The sequence below is a fragment of the Silene latifolia genome, chromosome 9 (assembly GCF_048544455.1).
Source record: "Silene latifolia isolate original U9 population chromosome 9, ASM4854445v1, whole genome shotgun sequence".
Classification (NCBI taxonomy): domain Eukaryota; kingdom Viridiplantae; phylum Streptophyta; class Magnoliopsida; order Caryophyllales; family Caryophyllaceae; genus Silene; species Silene latifolia.
Window position 1 is genome coordinate 99,130,409 of NC_133534.1, and position 7,802 is coordinate 99,138,210.

The 7,802-nt window shown below is 41.2% G+C and overlaps 1 non-coding gene across 1 annotated transcript; it reads right to left on the reverse strand.

The window, feature by feature from the left end:
- Positions 1-1,413: 1,413 nt before the first annotated feature.
- On the reverse strand, positions 1,414-1,519 carry LOC141603778 (small nucleolar RNA R71). The gene has a single exon (XR_012525630.1). It is a non-coding gene; the product is annotated as a small nucleolar RNA R71 (small nucleolar RNA).
- Between the last annotated feature and the right edge of the window lie 6,283 nt (positions 1,520-7,802).

Genomic DNA, 7,802 nt, shown 5'->3' on the forward strand with positions numbered 1-7,802 from the left:
AATTTCTTGTTCTCCCATTATTATTCTTGTCCTTGTCTTATTTATGTTTGATTATTATCGTTTCAACATGTATTCCATTAGCACATCTTTTGTTGTTATTGTTAATTACGTTAAGAACATGAGTAGCTAACTCTCTATGTTAGGACTAGGGAATCCATGGTAGGATTGTGACGATGTAGCGAATAGGCTAGATAATTTACATGTGAGAATCTGTCCCCATAGCAATAAAACTGTAACACCTATTTAGTTGAGTGCACGCTTCTAAATTACATTAATCTGGTTAACTTTGTTCCTGGATCGGAAGATTGGAATAAACAGACCTGCTATGAACAGTAGACTACCCTAATGAGGACGGAAGTTAAGTTGGTGGAATTTTAGGGTGGACCGGAAGGACTTTTCCCATGCCCTTCTCATAGTAGATTGTCTAGGCTATTTGCAACTGAGTCGATAGACTACCATGGTGAACCGAAATCCTGATATACTCTCCTTTATTTGATCACTTTTATCACATTTTCTCGCTTTAATCGCTCTTACTTTATTTCTCTTACCTTTGACCTTCAGTAGTTTAGAAAATCAAATTAAAAACCCCCATTTGTGACCTAGATAGACGGACTATAGATAGATATCTTGCCTCCCTGTGGAGATCGACCCTACTTATCACTAGCTTCTGTTAGTATATTTAGGTTTTATTTTTGGTACGGAAACGACCGTATCAAATTTTGGCGCCGTTGCCGGGGAGACAATAGCCCTATCTGTCTTGCTTGTTTCGTTTATCTATATCTGTCTCAGGGAATTTTTATTCCTTGAGACAGTTCTCAGTTATTTCTTTCAGTGCTGTGTATGCCCAGGTCTAACAGGTCAGAATTAGTTCCTGTTGATCCTGAGCGGGAGAGATCTTTTCGGCATAGACTCAGACTGCAAAGAATGATTCAAAAGGAAGACTTGAGTACTTTTGAACCCGAGCTACAACATTTTCTTTTTGCAGAAGACCACTCTTGTGAAGAAGACAACTCTATTTATGCTTCAAGCCAGTAAAGATGCCTAACATAGCGAGTCACTCAGAGCCCACAGCTGCCTTGATTCCCAAAGATTTTAAGGTTGTGACAAAGGATGGTAATACTTTCGACATTAGACCGTCCTACATCAATTTGGTCGAAAGCAACCTACACCGGTGTGTGGCGGGTGAAGATCCGCGTAAACATATGGAGGTATTTACTGACTATAGCCCTACCATTCCTGCCACTAAGGGAGTGACCCAGGATAAAATAAAGGAAGTCTTGTTTCCTTTTTCACGGAGCGACGGAGCCAGGGAGTGGCTCACTGATCTTGATCGTACTGCAGCCGGTATCACTATCTGGGAGACTCTTGCTCTTGCCTTTTATAAAAGATACTTTCCTCCACAATGTACCAATCAGCTGAAAGGAAAGATTACGAGTTTCAAACAGGCACCTGATGAAATTTTTTATGAGGCTTGGTGTCGTTTCAAGAAGTTGGTGAGGTCCCTTCCTCACCATGGTTTTGATCAGTGGTTTTTGTGCAACCAGTTTTACAATCGGTTGTATGATGACCACCGTGCTATACTTTATGCCTCATCTAATGGGCGATTTCAAAAGAATAATGATGATGATAAGGGATGGGCATTATTGAGGAGATGGCGAACCATTGTGCTGAGTATGGGAACCAGAGGGATGGCATTCGGACAGTGCATTTGGTTGATAATGCTGTTGTGGCTCAGCTGGAAGCCATGAATGCCCGTTTTGACAAGTTAGATGATACCCGTTGTTGTGAGTACCAAAAATAAGATTTATAATTTACTATTAAAACTAACCTAGGCTAGTGGTAACAAGGTCGAACCACAAGGAGGCGAATGTAATTTCTAATTGTCTAATTTAGTCTAAGGTAACGAAAGTGGGGGTTGATTTGATTTGGTCTATACTAATAGCAATAAAAGACAATAAATTAAATAAACAGATAAAAGAAGGGGTACTAGGATGGTTGGTTCACTATAGTTTCGGCGGCAGCATACTAAGTCGGTCTAAATCAAACACATGAGGCGGGAAACAAGAGGTCCTCTCGGTCCACGCTTAACAGATAGCATCTTTCGATCTCGCTAAAAGTCCCTAATATCACTAATACTGACTCTCGTCCTGAAAAGTGACTTATAATCTAAACTTTACCTATCTTTCGATCTCAACATAGTTTAGTCATTTTAATTGGTGGTCAAACAACTGTCCCTATCTCTCGATCTAATGGGTCAGTCATATCCTAAACATTCAACTAGTCGTGTGCACTCGATTCGTCGAATAAAGAATTAAAACAATTAAAACGAATGTAAAACCCCACGAGGTCAGTCAATCGACCAAGTATGTCAGTCGATCGACTGACTCGCTATTCAGTCCGCATTATTCTACGCCGCCTACACTATAATTCCCCTACACCCTAGCACGAATAAATTAGCTACTCATAACTACAGTGAAAACAACAGTAAAATTGATCATTAAATCTACGGAATTCATGATTAAGACGATTGAACAAATAGACAACATAAAACAACATCATCGGCTTTGGGAAACTAGCTAGCGATTTCTATACTATCAATGCGATAAAGATAAACTGAAATAAAACAGAAGGAATACCGAAATTTACCGAAGGATTGTAACGGAATGATTGAAAGCACAACGAAAACCCAATGCGAAATAGTATCCCAAACCCTAATTATTTGATAAACTAAACTGAATGTAAAACTAGGTAAATTTCTGAATAAAACTGGATGATTTTATCTCTGAACTAGGTTACGTTATATAGCAAACCAACGTAACTTTTATTTCCAAAACCTAAACATAATGGGCTTGCTTTTCCTCGATCTTTTAATTCTCGTCTGAAGTAGCGGTGTGGTCGATCGACTAAGCAGGGCGGTCGATCGACCGACTAGCAGTATACAGTAGCCTCTGGATCCCGTGAGTTGGTCGATCGACTAAGGGTACTGGTCGATCGACTGCTTTAGCTGGTACTTGACTTCTATGATCTCGTGGATTTGTGTTTCGAGCCTTGAAATGCGCACCAAGCTCATTCCTTAAGTGAATCCTTCACGTCAAATGCAGTGCAAGGTACTCGGGGACGGATTTAGCTCGATTTCCGCTGAATTCTTCACATTTCTGCAATAATGTACAAAAACACGAAAGTAGACGGAAATAGGGGAAATGGTAGCTTAAACTACACAAATGAGCTCTGAAATGCGTGTAAAATGAGGTATAAAACATCATATAAAAGACACGCATCAAACTTCCCCAAACCAACCCCTTGCTTGTCCCCAAGCAAGAACTAGACTCGATCTAATGACCTAATGGAACGAGTTCAGTCTTAGAGCGAATTACAAGATGTAAAGCCTAAACCATTTTAATGCAATAACCAACAATCAATTAGTAATGTGAATCATGCAAACGAGTTATGAAGTCGTTAAAAACTGCTGAACCGTCAACCATAGAGACTTATCAAATTGGCTCTCACGGGTCGCTCATATCACACATAAGCACGGGTGAATATATAAGAGGATAGAAAGAATTCATTTTGTACAGACTCTCACCTAACTATGACCTATAAGAACATGCTTGCAATATAATATGAAAGTAATCTCTACAACCGTACATATGCATTCCAACCAACAAAGACCATGACACATGCCGAGGTATATATGTGGATATGTGAGGTATGGGTAAGAAGAGGCAAAACATTTATGGAAAAGTGGAGGTACAGGTGATCAAGCTAGTACCAAAATGGAACCATATGGCAACATCCTTCTTCTTGCTCATAATCAAACGAAACGGTGCTATAGCAAGCACAAATCTCACAATCTCCTGGTATAAAAGTAATCAACTAACTCCCCATAAAATGCAATTAATACATGGGAGCAAAAATCGCCATAAGATAAGGATTTTTAATTATGCGAAATTGATTTTCTTTCGAACCTCAGTCGATCGACCAGAATTGGCAGTCGATCGACTGCTATGAACAGTACAGGACTTTTTTTTTCTTTTTCGAATCATTTTTTTTCTTTTTTCTTTTCTTTTCTTCTTTCCTCCTTCATTTCTTCTTCCCAACAAAATCTCAAATAAGAGCAAATGCTACCAAAAACTAAGTAACAATCCCAAGAACATAGACTACTAGCTTGACAAAGGACGGGCTAAATGTAGGATGTAGTAGATAGGACAAAAAGGATATTTTTGGCAGTGTGGGGCTTATGGGTAAAATGAATAGAGGGAAACCTCTACCATATGTGTCAACAGACCACAAACCGAATGCATACAGGTATTAAGCAGATTAAGTTCATATTTATGCACATTTATGTAACACGTCTCATAAGGAGTACTACTCACATCCCTAGATAAACTGGTCATAGATGTCACCAGTTATAGGCTCTAATAACTCAGAAATATGATGTAGCTTGCCAAAATTCTAAGTCAAGTCTCAAGTTCAGCAAATAATTAACGAAAACTCGTAGGTATGCACTTATACGATTCTACTAATAACATGTCAATTAAGCAAGGCTTAGGCAAAAACAGGTGCAAATGCAATGTCATCATTGAAATACTACCGTTCCGACTCGACCTATATGCTAAAGTAAACATGCATTTTTTGAAATTATTGAAATTTTTCAATGTTTTTTGAATTTTGTATATATATAGGAAATGAAATAAATGATGTAAAACAAAATGTAAACGTGAATGCAAGCAAATGATATGCGACGCAAAACCCTTCCCCAAACCAAATCGCACAATGTCTCCATTGTGCAAAATCATGTAATGAAGAAAAGAGAAACGGGAATTTGCGAGAAAATTAAACAAATAAAACATGAAGTAAAGACTTAGAAACTCACAAGACATTAAGCGCAGCAAAGGAAACCTCCCCAAACCAGCGTGAGCTAGGAGGTTTCAGTAGCCAGCAGTGCTACCAATAAGTACCTGAAAGACAAACAAAGGACCACGCATAAAACCGAGAAAGCAATGAAGAAGCGGTAATTATGTGCACAGTTACGAAAATGGAAGAAATCAGAAATGAGTCGGGAAATAAAATAGAGTAGAAAAATCCCTTAATCCCGCAAAACGACCCAACACAACAGAGGAAAGGTCGTGAACAGGTACAGCAGCGGCAGTGGTCGATCGACCATAAATGGCAGTCGATCGACCAAAGTGAACAGGAACAGAAACTCCTGAGATGGGCAACTCAGTCGACCGACCATGGAAGGCAGTCGATCGACCGGGAAAGCTTCTGTAACTTTCTGATTTCTTCATATTTGCTCAATTACTTGAGCTAATGAGGTCTAAAAACCTGCTAGTGCACAATAATACGCGCCCAAAATTGCGCAAAACCCAAACCAAAGTCTAAAGTACTTAAAAATCCTAAGAAACGAAATAAATGCGAAGTCTCGCGCACACAAAATACGGTAAATAGTCTTAAAAGCAATAAAGTAAATGTTTGATAAAGCATTTAATCAACTAGTAGTTGATCAAGAATGGTCATGGTATGGCCCACTTCGTCGGCTTCTGGCTACTAGAGGTACCCTCAACGATGCTCATCTTCTTAGCCGCACCCTTCTTAGCTTCAACATCCGCCGAACTCAACGGATCAACAGCTTCTATATCTCCCCAGTCAATGATCTCTTCGGACTCATCAGAATCTAAATAGGACTCTCTCACTTTGACCGGCTCGTCATCAACTTCCTCATCAGTGTCATAGCTAAGGCAGCCAAGACCTCCTCTTTGAATGATCGGCTTCTTCACAGCTGGAGCGACTTGCGGCTCTTTCTTCCCCAAACCAGCTCCTGCAATATCAAAAATAGACAAATCTTCCTCCAATTTGCTGCCAATCTGGGGCGGAGGGGTTATGACAGGAATAGGAGTAGAGACAGGCATATCAGGAAGCACAAAGTATGATTTCTTTTCAGAAACCGTGTTACAGGTGACAGGCCACATGGGGTCTTTCTTCCTAGCTGTTTGGGCGAAGACAATAGAATGCTTCCCCACTTTGATGGTCAGGGTCCCAGAACCAACATCAATAATCGCACCAAGAAGATATCTGAGAAATGGCCTACCTAGAATGATAGGTATGTGGGCATCCTCAGGCATATCTAGGACTACAAAGTCTACGGGGAAGAAAAACTTCCCTATTTGCACAGGGATATCTTCTAGGACTCCTATAGGCTGGACCGCAGATCGGTCAGCCATCTGAACGGTCATGTCTGTGACTGCAAACCTAGTCAATTTTAGCTTCCTAGCAAGACTTAAGGGCATGACGCTAATGCTAGCTCCTAGGTCACATAATGCCTTCTCAATAGAGAAGGTACCTATATTACAAGGAACGGAAAAGCTACCCGGGTCTTCTAGTTTGTGAGGTGCAGTATGAGACAAATAAGAGCATGACTCTTTAGTGAGTGCGACAGTATGCACTGTTTCAAGTGACCTCTTTTTAGAAAGCAATTGCTTCATGAACTTCATATAAGCGGGCACTTGATTCACTAATTCACGGAAAGGTACTTGTACGTTAAGACTACGAACAACATTTTCAAATTTACTGAAAGATACCTGTTCCTTTGTCGGCACTAATCTCTCTGGATATGGGGCTGTATGAAGTAGCTTAGCCCTCTCCTCTAAATCACGCATGCCGGCATTAGTGGACTTAGGCTGAAAGTCCACCACCTTCTCTGTATTGAAGCTTGAACCCTCTTCAGACCATCTCAAATGTGAGCCATTGACCGACATTGGGTCGAACTTCAGAATCGGGATGGACCCATCAGCACTCGGGTCTTGCCTCAATACTTTCGGAGTTGTCGTACCCCAAAATAAGTGGTCTCTCAAATTATTGGGCGTTGGAGGACGAAATTTCTCAATATCAGCAGTGGCCTCAGTCAATCGACCACCTTGCTCAGTCGATCGACTGAGGTCTACAGTTCCAGAAGCTCCTGTAACCCGCACTTCAGTCGATCGACCGGGTATATCAGTCGATCGACTGATATACCTGGTAGACGCCTTTTTCTTTGTATTACTCATTACAGCTTTATTCTGACTCGGTTTCGCCTCATTCTTTTCAGGGGCATCCTCGACCATAGCAGGCCCCTCCAGGGTAGACCCACTCCTCAAAGTAATGGCATTTAGGGTCTCTTTATGGTCAGTTTGAGTTGGTAAGTGTCCCGGAGCTTGAGTGGTACTCTTGCTAGCCAATTGAGCAATTTGGCTTTCTAAAAGTTTCATTCCAGCCTCTCTAGCTTGGGACTCCTTTTGCAACATATTCTTCAGCTCAGCAAACTCGGAATTTTGAGATTGTTGCTGCGGCACATAGGGAGGTTTTTGATATTGTTGTTGCTTATGATGAGGGGCACATAGGCCTGCTGCTGCTGCTGCGGAGGTGGAGTTGGATTTAGGACATTCTGGCTACTCCACCTCAAGTTGGGATGAACATTAGGCTCATAGTAGGTGTTTGTCTGCCTATAGTGTTGAAAGGCAGCACAAGACTCGAAGGGACTAGGACAATTTTCTGAGACATGTCCCTCAGCTCCACACCTTCTGCAAACGAAAGGACCATCTGAGAAAGCATTTACTTGGTAAATACCTCCTTTTAAAGCTCCTCCCAGTTCATACTTGTCAAATCTCGCAGTGAGAGCTTCAAGTGCAGCTACAGAAGGAGATTCAGCACTCCTCCTTTGATTCCCCCGGGAATTCCCATACTCACCCTTGTGGGTGGCTAAGTCATCAATGATCTTCCACCCCTTAGTCTCTCCCATATTTTCAGCAAATCGGCCATTGGGTCGC